This window comes from Leptonychotes weddellii, chromosome 3 (genome assembly GCF_054177405.1).
Source record: "Leptonychotes weddellii isolate Sample4059 chromosome 3, ASM5417740v2, whole genome shotgun sequence".
Taxonomy (NCBI): domain Eukaryota; kingdom Metazoa; phylum Chordata; class Mammalia; order Carnivora; family Phocidae; genus Leptonychotes; species Leptonychotes weddellii.
In genome coordinates, this window is record NC_138371.1 from 144,015,957 (window position 1) to 144,027,716 (window position 11,760).

At 36.9% G+C, this 11,760-nt stretch overlaps 1 pseudogene; it reads right to left on the reverse strand.

Moving 5' to 3' along the window:
- Window positions 1-2,490: 2,490 nt before the first annotated feature.
- On the reverse strand, window positions 2,491-2,866 carry LOC102737730 (eukaryotic translation initiation factor 4E-binding protein 1 pseudogene; annotated as a pseudogene).
- Between the last annotated feature and the right edge of the window lie 8,894 nt (window positions 2,867-11,760).

Consider the following 11,760-nt stretch of genomic DNA (forward strand, 5'->3'; position numbering starts at 1 on the left):
ATAAACTGTTTTGTTTCAATTTTTAAAGTAAATGAGTCATGATTACTTGATTTGACAATAACTAGCAAAGCCCACCTGCAGAATAATTTCATTTTAAATATATATGTCCAGATTTAGTGGCTTTACAAGACTCTGGCAAACATTTTTAAGCTAATGGAGAAAATATTTGTAAAACAGATTAGCATAAATGATGTGATAATAAGTATGGTTGCTCAAATAATATCTTCAATTATGTCAAAATTATTATATAAAGAACAACTGTAGCAATACTGATGGCCAATAAGAAGATATAAATACATAAGGATATGCTTAATCTAAGAGATAATTGAATATAATAATGTATTATTAAAATAATTCTAGAAATTAATGATTTTATAATAAATATGAAAATGTTGCCAATTTTTGAAACTCATTCAAATTTGTCAAAGTAATAGTATCACGCTGGGTGAATTTTATAAAAGAATCCACATTATTACACAGTCTTGGAACTATCTTAGTAAGAATTGTGTAAGATTGGCAGCATTGTATAACCTTGATGTCCATCGTAAGAGTAAGATAAAAAATATTAAATGTATATTGAAAATGTTCTATTACTCTTTTTTTAAGATTATATTTATTTATTTGACAGACAGAGAGAGAGAGCACAAGCAGGAGGAGGGGGAGAGGGAGAAGTAGGCTTCCCACTGAGCAGGGAGCCTGATGGAGGGGCTCCATCCCAGGACCCCGGGATCATGACCCCCTGAGCCAAAGGCAGACACTTAACCACTGAGCCACCCAGGCACCCCGAAAACATTCTTTTACTCTTGACACATACCATTGTGCTAGATGCATATGGGATGTTTAGTAAGTACTTAATAAATGGAATACTAAAATATAAATAACAGACAAGCCATGTTTTTGTTTTTAGGAATTTTTCCCTAGGAATATCTATTTTCCTCTTTCTAGTTAAAAAAAAAAAAAAAGTTTCCTGAAGTTAACTATACTGGAACAAATTATAGAAAACAAAAAGACTTGTTACTAAAACGATGAGGTTCTAGAACTCAGACAGGCAACTACTACAGAAGCCTCACTGCTGTATTAGATCCACACTGGGGGAGGTTTTGGTGTTGCTGCCAATGAATTGGTAAGTTCCAGAAAGACAAGGGACAGGGCGGGGGCTGGGGGGTTGGGGGGCGCATGCGGAAGAGACTGACACAGAAGGGCAGGCTCCCCCTGCATTGTTGAAATGCAGGTGCAGAGTGCTGGAGAAACAGCTTTTGCTCCCCTCTAAGAGCTCTTTAAGGATCTTAGTATAACAGATTGCTGCACCCCACCAAAGAGTTTCTAACTTGGTGGGTCTGGGACGCATCTAAGAATTTTCCTTTCCAGCAGGTTCTCCGGTGTTGCTAATGCTGCTGGTCGAAAAAAAAGCACAGTTTGAGAACTACTGATTTAAAGGATGGGTTGGTATATACGATAATATGTTCACCGTTATCAGATGGGGAATTCCCTTATCAGTGGCTAAAACAATCATGTTACTATAACATTCAGGTTTTCCTGTTCTTAAAGATATAGCACATTTAAAGAAGAATACAAAATTAGATCCAACCTACCGCGTGCAAAAATTCTCAGGATAATTATACCACTAAATGGCAAACCTATAGTTACATAAAATTGAAAGAGACATAATATCACAGTACTTACATTAAAAGTTATATAGGCTATGCAGGTATATGAACCTAGACGTATTTTTAGTTCAGCCCTGGATCTGTACCCTCATAGCCGTAACATGAACATTTTTTTAAGACCTTACGCCACCATAGAGAACATCTCCAATTTAAACTCTGCTAATTAAACATTGAACATTTAAACATTTAAATAACTCCTTAGATTAAATGGCATTCACTATTTCCTTGCTACAATGTAGCGTATGATGTCACAAGCGCAGGGGGTGCTCACAACTGTAGACGAATTTGCTCCGACTTCCGGCCTAGATACATCCATATATCTATAGATACAGTTGTGTGTTTTTGTTTTTGTTTTTGTTTTTTCAGGAGTTCAGACAGGGGCCAACTCCCAGCCCTAGAGCAAAGGTGGCTTTTTTCTCTCTCTCTTGCGGAAGGAGGGGAGGAGAGTTTTCCCAGCATCCCAAGCTAAAGAAGGAGTGGGTGCGCCCCCAGAGGATGGGACCGGCAGAGCCCGACAATCACTCAGAAGAGCTCCTGGGCGTCCAATTCCTGGCCCTGGGCTGCAAGGTGTGCGGGTGAGAGTCACTCCCCTTAGGGTGGCAGCTCCGGCTTGAATGGAGGCACATGGAGGTATCTGCTGGTGTTCATGAAGAGGAAGGGGGATCAGGGGCCCTGAGTGAGGGAGCAGACGACCGGGATGGCTGACCCCACACTCACCGCATGCGCAGGATTATAACTTGCACAAGGCCTGGCTGGTGTGACTTTTCTCCCAAGAAGGGCCAGAGCGGCCCAGAGGTATTGTTCCATTCTGTTGGCTGGTCCTTTAAATATCTATCGCCAAGTGTGATTCTTCACCACCTGCTGGCTTATCTTCTGGGCCGTTGCACAGGTGGTTCTGGCTGGTTTCTGGGGCGGGGGGAGGGGGGTTCATCACTGGGAGGGCTGGTGACCCTGGGAATGGTGGGCAGGTCCCGCAGAGGTGTTTTTGGTCACAGGCGAGGTCTGACACTCCTTCAGGAACTTCGTGTAGTAGAGGATCCTCGTACCTCCCGGCCTGGTGCTGAGGAGTGTCCCCCCGCAGGGGAGGGGGGTACTGTAGTCCCCCTGCAGCAGCTGCATGCTGCAGTGGCCAAGGACCCCCCGGCGAGTGTGGGGATGGACTGGCTTGGGGTCTGGGTGCAGCTGCTGCCCCAGGGCATGGTCTCCCACGTGCAGCGGCTGCAGCCAGAGTGTGATTCTCCGGCCCCTCCAGACTGGGTCCAATATTCTATTGGTCTTGAAGGGCAGAGACCTTGGGTGACATTTGTGAGAGTCAAGGACATGCTGGATATAGTTCCTGCTCTCTTGTAACTAGTGGAGAGATGACAGAAGTAAAAATCAATGTGGCAACGAATAGCCATGGGCTTCTGTACAACACTGTCTTCCCTTGTATTTAGATAGGGTTGTGTGTCTAGTTATACCTAATAATTTGTGAAAGAAAATTTTGTTTGACACTCTCATACTAAAGCATATAAAAGTTCCTGTGCAAATCTCCAACATTCTTTTATCATGAAAACCATGTGTAAGAGAGAATGGCCATAGGTCCAAGGTGTCTGAATCCCTGAGTGATCATGTGGAAGGAGCTGCCCTGAAGACTCACCACGTTCATAGCTCACTTCCCATGAGGTAGACATAAAATACGTGTGTTTTTAACACCAGTATTCCAAGAGAAGCCTATCCTAACACAATGAATAAACACAATGAATGAGGGCACTATAGTGTAATGGGCACTTAGATGCAAATCTATATATGGTGTATTTTGGAGGGCAAAGGAGGAGATCAAATCCTGTTGGTAGAAAAAGAATGTCAGAAAAAAGCTTCTTAAGATTTCTGACTTGTAGTGAAGCAAAAGAAAAAAAGAGTAAACTTCATAGAGTGGTGGACAGAATGGTGGATTAAGAAAAAGAATATGTTCTGGAGACCTTGGACCTTTGGTTCCATCCTGCCCAAGCTGCAAAAGCTAGAGGTTGATCTACAAGATGGAAAAACGATGACTAATTCTTTTCCAAAGCAATCTCAAGTCAGTATTGATAAAGCTGAGGAAAAAAAAAAGTTTGTGTTTCTAAACTTTTTCCACTGGATTTCTTTCATATCCCACACCTGTCAGGTTCCACCATATGTGTATTATTTTACAAATTAACATATACACACATGTATTTCATCAATCAACCATATATTAATATATAGTGTCAATGCACAATTATACATTACATATTTATGTGTTTGAGTATGCATTTTTATTCTTAATATTTATAGGGAGTGTGGCATGATGTTAAGAACATTAATCTAAACATCCAGAGACCTGGTTCTCTTTCATATTCCATCACTAATTCACCCAGTGACAAGACAAATCAGGTATTTTATCTCTTTGGGCTCAAATTTTTAATTCTATGTAACACCCAGATCTTTATAGATTATGTCCTTGCTATTTCATTCTATTACTCTGCTTTTGTAAGAATGGTGACACACGTTATTTTGTTCCCCACTGGAAACTTATTGTCCCTTCTATTCTTAAGACAATGGCAGGGTGTGGAGGAGGTAAATGCAATGATGTGTTTCTTTTCTGTTGTCCATAACACTCTAGGTTCTCATCATTTTCCCCCCAGCAGAAAATAAAGTGATAGTGAACAGATAGCAGAATATGATGAGTATGCTATATTAGAATCTTCATGATCTCCTTCTCGTCTATCTTTCTGACCATTTACAGAAAGACGACTCAATGCTTGCTATTTATCGATGACTTGTGTTTGTAACTTTAAATGTACTGCTTTATTTCCTGTTACAATAAAGTAATGAGTGTGATATTACCTTATTATCCCAAATGAGAAAATTGATATCTGTGGTTTTGGAAAGAATAAAATATTCAAGAATCTTTCAGAATAGGAACAATTTATTTAGGTTACCATGGACTTTTGTTAATTTCTTGTTTTTAGCAAACTAGCAACCAACCATGCAAAATTTCAAGGAAGGAAAGAACTTCCTAATCTTTTGAGCAATTATTTCTCCCTCACTGGATATGTGCCAGTGAGACCTCAGCTTTCCTTCTTACTGAGCAAGTGACCAAACCTAGATGAATCAGACTCTGGAATATAACCCTATCATGTTGCAAATGGCAAAATTTCATTTTTTATGGCTGAGTAATAGTCAGTATATAAATTACATATTCTTTATCCATTCATGTATTGATGTGTACTTAAGATGCTTCCATATATCTTGGCTACTGGAAAGAATGCTGCAGTGAACATAAGTGTGCGTGTGTCTCTTTGTTTTTTTTTTTGTTTCCTTTGAATAAATACCCAGAAGTTGAAATTACTGGATCATATGGTAATTCTATTTTTAATTTTTTGAGGAATCTCCCTGCTGTTTTTCATAATGGCTGCACCAATTTACATTCTCACCAACACTGTACAAGAGTTCCTTTTTCTCTACATCCTTGCCAACAATTGTTATTTCTTGCCTTTTTGATGATTGCCAATCTGACAGATGTGAGGTGATATCTCATTGTGATTTGATTTGCATTTCCCTGATGATTAGTGATGTTGAGCATCTTTTCATGTGTCTGTTGGCCATCGGTATATCTTCTTTGGAAAAATGTGTACTCAAGTCCCCTTCCCATTTTTTAATCTGGTGGGTTTTTTTTTTTAATATTAAGTTGTGTAAGTTCTTTATATGTTTTGCATATTAACCTTTTTTCAGATATATGATTTACAAATATCTTCTCACATTCAGTAGGTCACATTTCTGTTTTGTTGATGGTTTCCTTTACTGTGCTAAAGCTTTTAGTTTGATGTAATTCCACTTGCTTATTTTAATTTTTGTTGACATTGCTTGAGGAGAGTGGTCCAAAAAAATATTGCTAAGACCAATGTCAAAGAACTTACTGCTTGTGTTTTCTTCTAGGAGTTGTATGGTTTCAGGACTTGCATTTGAGTCTAATCCATTTTGAATTTATTTTTGTGTATGGTATAAGAGGGAGGTCCAGTTTCATTCTTTTGCATGTGGCTGTCCAGTTTTCCCAAAACAGTTTATTGAAAAGACTGTATTTCCCCCATTATATATTACCTCCTTTACATTGATTAATTGACCATATATATGTGGGTTTATTTCTGAAATTACTATTTTATTCCATTGATCTTGTTACTGTTTTTGTGTTAATATCATGCTGTTATGATTAGTATAGCTTTGTAGTATAGTTTGAAATCTAGGAGTGTGATAACTCCAATTTTGTTTTTTCTAAGATTGCTTTGGATATTCAGGATCTTTTGTGGTTCCATAAAAGTTTTAGGATTCTTTGTTTTAGTTCCGTAAAAAAGGCCATTGGTTTTGATGGAAGATTGCATTGAGTTTGTAAATTTATTTGGGTAGCATGGACATTTTATATATAATATTTAATTTTTCAGTCCATGAACATGGTCTGTCTTTCCATTTATTAGTCATCTTCAATTTCTTTTATCAGGGTCTCATACTTTTCAGAGTTCAGGTCTTTCAACTTCTCAGTTAAATTCATTCCTAGGTATTTTATTCTTTTTGATGCAGTTGTAAATGGGATTGTTTTCTTTTCCTTTTTTCTTTTAAGATTTATTTATTTGAGAGAGAGTGTGCGTGCACACACAAGTGGGAGGGACAGAGGGAAGGGGGGGGAGAATCCCAAGCAGACTCAGCGCTGAGCACAGAGCCCCATGCAGGGCTCTATCTCACAACCCCGAGCTCACAACCTGAGCCAAAACCAAGACTCGGATGCTTAACTGACTCCACCACCCAGGTGCCCTGGGGATTGTTTTCTTATTCTCTTTCTGATAACTCATTATTAGTGTAGAGAAATGCAACTGATTTCTGTATGTTAATTTTGTATCCTATCACCTTACTGAATTCACTTATTCGTTCTAATAGGTTTTGGGTGGAGTCTTTAGGGTTTTTTATATCTAGTATCATGTCATGTACAAATAGTAATGTTTCCTTTCTTTCTTTTTAATCTGGATGCACTTTATTTCTTTTTCTCATCTAATAGCTATGAGGAGGACTTCCAATACTATGTTCAATAAAAGTAGAGAGAGTGGGCATTCTTGTCTTGTTCCTGATCTTAAAGAAAAAGCTTTCACCTTTTTATCACCGAGTATAATGTTAGCTGGGGTCTGTCATATATGGCTATTATTTTGGTGAGGTACATTCCTTCTGTTCCCACTTTGTTGAGTTTTTATCACAAATGGATGTTGAATTTTGTCATAGTTTTTTCTGCATTTATTGAGTTGATCATGTGATTTTCATCCTTTGTTTTGTTAATGTAGTGTATCACATTGATTGATTTGTGGATCTTGAACCATCTTTACATCCTTGGATAAATCCCATTTGATCATGGCATATAATCCTTTTAATGTATTGTTAATTTGGTTTGCTAATATTTTGGTGAGGATTTTTACATCTATATTTATTAAGAATATTAGCCTGCAATTTCCTTTTGTGATAGTGTCTTTGTCTGGTTTTGGTATCAGACTAAAGCTGGTCTCATAAAATGAGTTTGGAAGCATTCCTTTATCTTCAATTTTTTGGAATAATTCAGGAAGGATAGGTACTCTTTTTGAAGTGTTTGGTAGAATTCACCTGTAAAGTCCTCTCAACCTGAAATGTTTGTTTTTTGGAAGTTTTAAAATTACCAATTCAATTACTTGTAATCAGTCTATTTGTATGTTCTATTACTTCATGATTCAGTGTTGGAAAATTGTATGTTTTTAGGAATGTATCCATTTATTTTAGATTTTCCAATTTGTTGGCATATACTTGTTCATAGTAGTCTGCATAATCCTTTGTATTTCTGTAGTGTCAGTTATAACATCTTGTTCATTTCTGATTTTTTTCTTTGGTCCCTCTCTCTCTTTTTTTTCCCTTGATGAGTCCTGCTCAGGTTTATTGATTTTCCTTATCATTTAGATCATATTTATCCTTTCAATTATCTATAAATTTCTTTAAATTTGAGGATTTCCAAGATCTAAAACTAATATTCCTTAATTATCATTACTTTTAATATGTCTTCTGTATTCTGTTATAAAAAAGAATAATAAAAACTGTCAAATTTTGATTATGCATCCCAAAGTTTAATGTATTAATAATGATCAACTCTGTTAAAAAATACCATTCTATATAAAATATTTATTACTTATTCTAAGTACATTTGCATTTATATTAGAATAATGGCAAGACTAAAAGGCTTTTGTAAAAAATATATTTCATCTGAAACTTTTTAAGTAATGTTTAAAATATGTGAAATGTGAGTTTATAAATCAGGTTGGTTAACAAAACAATGGACACAGTACTGACTGCAAAGGAAATCTCATTCTAAACAATGCAACCAGCCTAAAAAAAGACACATGAAAAGAAAGAAATTACTGAAGCTATTACACATATGACACACCCAGCTGGGAGTCCAGCAGCTCAAGGAAGCTGGTGGTTCTTGATCTTTGGGAATTCCTAATTAGAATATAAGTTAGAAATATAATAGAAAACATAAAAGAAAAAGAAATTTAATATTAGTCTTAGCTCTTGTTCTGTCTCTCTAAATGTTAGCAAAGACAGAGTTATAGGAGCTGGGTAAGTAAGCAATAAATAATTTTTATAACTACTGACTTTTGATACCCATTATACTTTATCAAAGGTTCCAATATTCCATCACATATTTATCCCTACTTTCAGAATAGGCATGCTTACCAATAGCTTGTGAACTGTAGGCTGCATTTTAAAGCTGCTGTATATGAATCAAATGGCATGCACTTAGGATGCATTTATATATTCCTTAAAAAGCAGATTTTTCTTCCATTTGGCGCTCACTACATACTTTTCTAAAGGTTTTTGCAGTAGATGAGCCTTCATAGGATTATAAATCATAGTATGCTAGAATAAATGCTATAGAAATTGAATACATGGTACAATATTTTGCATGGTGATATTCACCTATAGCCTAAGAGCATATAAATATGTGATTAATTTATATTTCTATTTTAAGGAACCCAAATAAAGGTGTGCCCATATATTCTGTTATTTATGGTATTTCAAATTACTCCTTTACAGGCTTATAGGACTAATGTGACCTTCCCAAGGTCTATGCTAGCAAAAGGAAAAGACCCAAAGAATTTACCCAGAAAATTAAAATGAAAACAAAACAAAAAATGTAACAACTTTTACATTTATAGAACTGCCTGGGTATTGGAGGTAAATCATGTTTAGGTTTAAATTCAGGTGGATCATTGCCTTTATTCTCTATTTCACTGCTAGTGAACCTTATTTTCAAGGTTGATCAGTATGCAAGACAATGTATTCTCTGATTGATCAGTATGCAGGGTTGGATTACTCCAGAGAACGTTTGGGCATTTTCACTATGTCTTGTGGATTAACCTGCAGAGTATGCATTTTGGAGGGCAGGTACTGAGGGAGGAAACAAAAATGACTTAATGGTCTGGCACTGTGGAATTTTGATCAACAACCTGAGTAGAGGTGGAACCATCTTTATGAAATCACTTGCCATATAACAATAATCCTAAACTCTTTGGAAAATAAATGTGGTTCATTGTCAGGGGAGAGCAATAAAACTGATTGCACAAAAAGTCGTGGCATTCATTTTTTTTGTTTTTGAATTGTAGACCATACTGATATTTATTTAGATAAATTGATTTTCTAATGGTAGTAGCTGTTCCATGTTTGTGTGGTCTGTTTAGGAGTGGAAATGTATGGCTATCTACTTAGATACAAATTGGAAAATCTAAAATAAATGGATACATTCCTATAAACATACAATTTTCCATTTACATTATATTCTATGACAATGATTTTAGACTTTCTGTTGTAGGTAGTGGGATTCTTCAAGAGATTTCTGTCTTTGCACTGCCTGCTGCTGGTCTTCCTCCTATTATATGAGAAGGCACTTAAGGTTTTCAGTGGAAAATCTGGAGCTTTTCCAGTCATGGTTTTTAAAAATCCTCTGCCTGTAAAGGGAAGGATTGAAGGAAGGAAATCCTTTTTGAGAAATCCAGTGTAGCTTCCAAAAATTAAGTGAAAGTTAAGTATTCTACATTCTAGGTGTAATCTTATTTAAGGATCTTTGAGTAATATTTGAATTTTCACTTATTCTTTTAATTAGCTTAAATCTTTGAAATTGGATAATCTCAAGGAAATAAACAAATTGGGGCAGGGGGAATGAATTGTGACATGCTAATATAAAAAATGCACCTGTGGAATCTTACAAAAATGAATGGGTTTAAGAGTGCTGTATGCAAGAAATCTAGAGAGACATAAAGAAGTCAATATTAAGGTTTTCGTAAATTTGCACTGTGAAACAAATGCACAAAAGAGAAGACTCTTTTATGTAAAATATTGATTTGATTGAAACATAGTCAATTAACAATTATTGAACCCTTGTGGTTGGAGCAACGGTTGTAGAAGGGTGTGGGATAAATATACTTCTTTTTCAAGGCCACCCATCATGAGCTCCCAAATGGCACCTGGGTAAAATGGAATCACATTAATTGTAACAATAACAAAAATTGTTTATCTGACTCTAGCCTCCATTTCTACTGTGGAAAAACCCCTTTCAAAAGCAAATGCATTACCTAAGAAAAGCTGACACATTAACCCACCATTAACATCCACTAATGCATTAACATTTTATCTTATTAACCTCACTGATGGTGAACGATGGTAAGAGTTCATGAAGAAGCACATTAAAATCGAAGACAAGAAAGGTGTTGAAAGGGATTCTAGATAAACACTGTAGAAAAATTTCTTTTACCTAAAATTTGACTTTGGGCTGACTTTACCTCCCTTGGCTAATCTCGAAGACTGAGATCACAATGCCTCCAGTTAGATTCTTGTCGGTTAATGTAATAGAAATTTAAATGAGTTTTTGTTGTTGTTTTTGTTGTTGTTTTTTAAATGACAGAGATGTTTATTGTCTGGATACATTTTGGAATAAAGAAGGAAGACCTTTAGCCAAGTAGATCTGACATAACAAAACCAAAACCAAAACAGAAAAAACTGACCAAGCCGACCTCAGCAGCAGCTGGAACCACAAGAGTTGCTCTCTACTGATAAAGAATTGGTGCTGCTGGTGGTGGGGCATTTTTCGAAACCTCACAGACCTCTCTGGAATCCGGGCAGGAGGAGCACATGGCCGCCTTCAGTGCCCACTGCTGAGGGGATTCGGTACTCCCTCCAGTTAGCTTTTGTCTGGGCTTGGCTGCTTTTTGTCACTACTGCACCCTCAGCTCTTGCCTCAGAGCAAGAGGTTTTTTCTCTTATACTCTGCTTCCTCAAATCCTTGGCTCACTTATCACCCCCACCCTTTGTCACAGCTCCTTCACATAATGGCCTCAGACAGTATATTCTTTCAGTTACGTTTCCCACTACTAGTGCCTTGATTCCCTTTGTCATTCCAAATTCTTATCCCTTCAGTGAGAATCTCCATTTTTCTCTGGGTGGAGCCATCCATTATAGATGACCTTATAGTCAGAGCTATTTCCCTTAGATCAACTTTTGGCCAGGCAGATATCATGATGAGTACACTGTGTGGTAAACTAGTGGGAGACTTGTTGTTTATTTTTTCAGCTACTATTGTGATTTAGATCCCTTAAAGTAGGCCTGAGACTTAAAATCATGGCCCCTGAGAGCTAATACTCATGTTTAGTGACACCTAAAATATAATCAAGTTAGCGATTCATATGAAGTGGGGGGGTGTTTATCTTCAATCCCAGATATAATTTTCTTGCCCTTCAAAAAGCCTAGACAGACTTGTGATTTCAGCTCTGCCATGTAAAGAGCTTGGAAGTCATCACTTCCATCCTTGTTTAAAAAAAAAAAAATGGACATACAGAAAATCAAGGACTGGCTTTTGACCTTCAGAGAGCTGAGGTCACAGGGCAAACTGCCACTTCGATATCTGGAGAGACAGATGTGTCCAGAAAGATACAGCTCCTGAGACTGTCGCTATGAAGCAGATGCTCCCGGAGCCATAAACTGGTAGGAACTCTTCTGGTAATTTCGACAAACAAATTGGGACTGATTGTAAAACTTT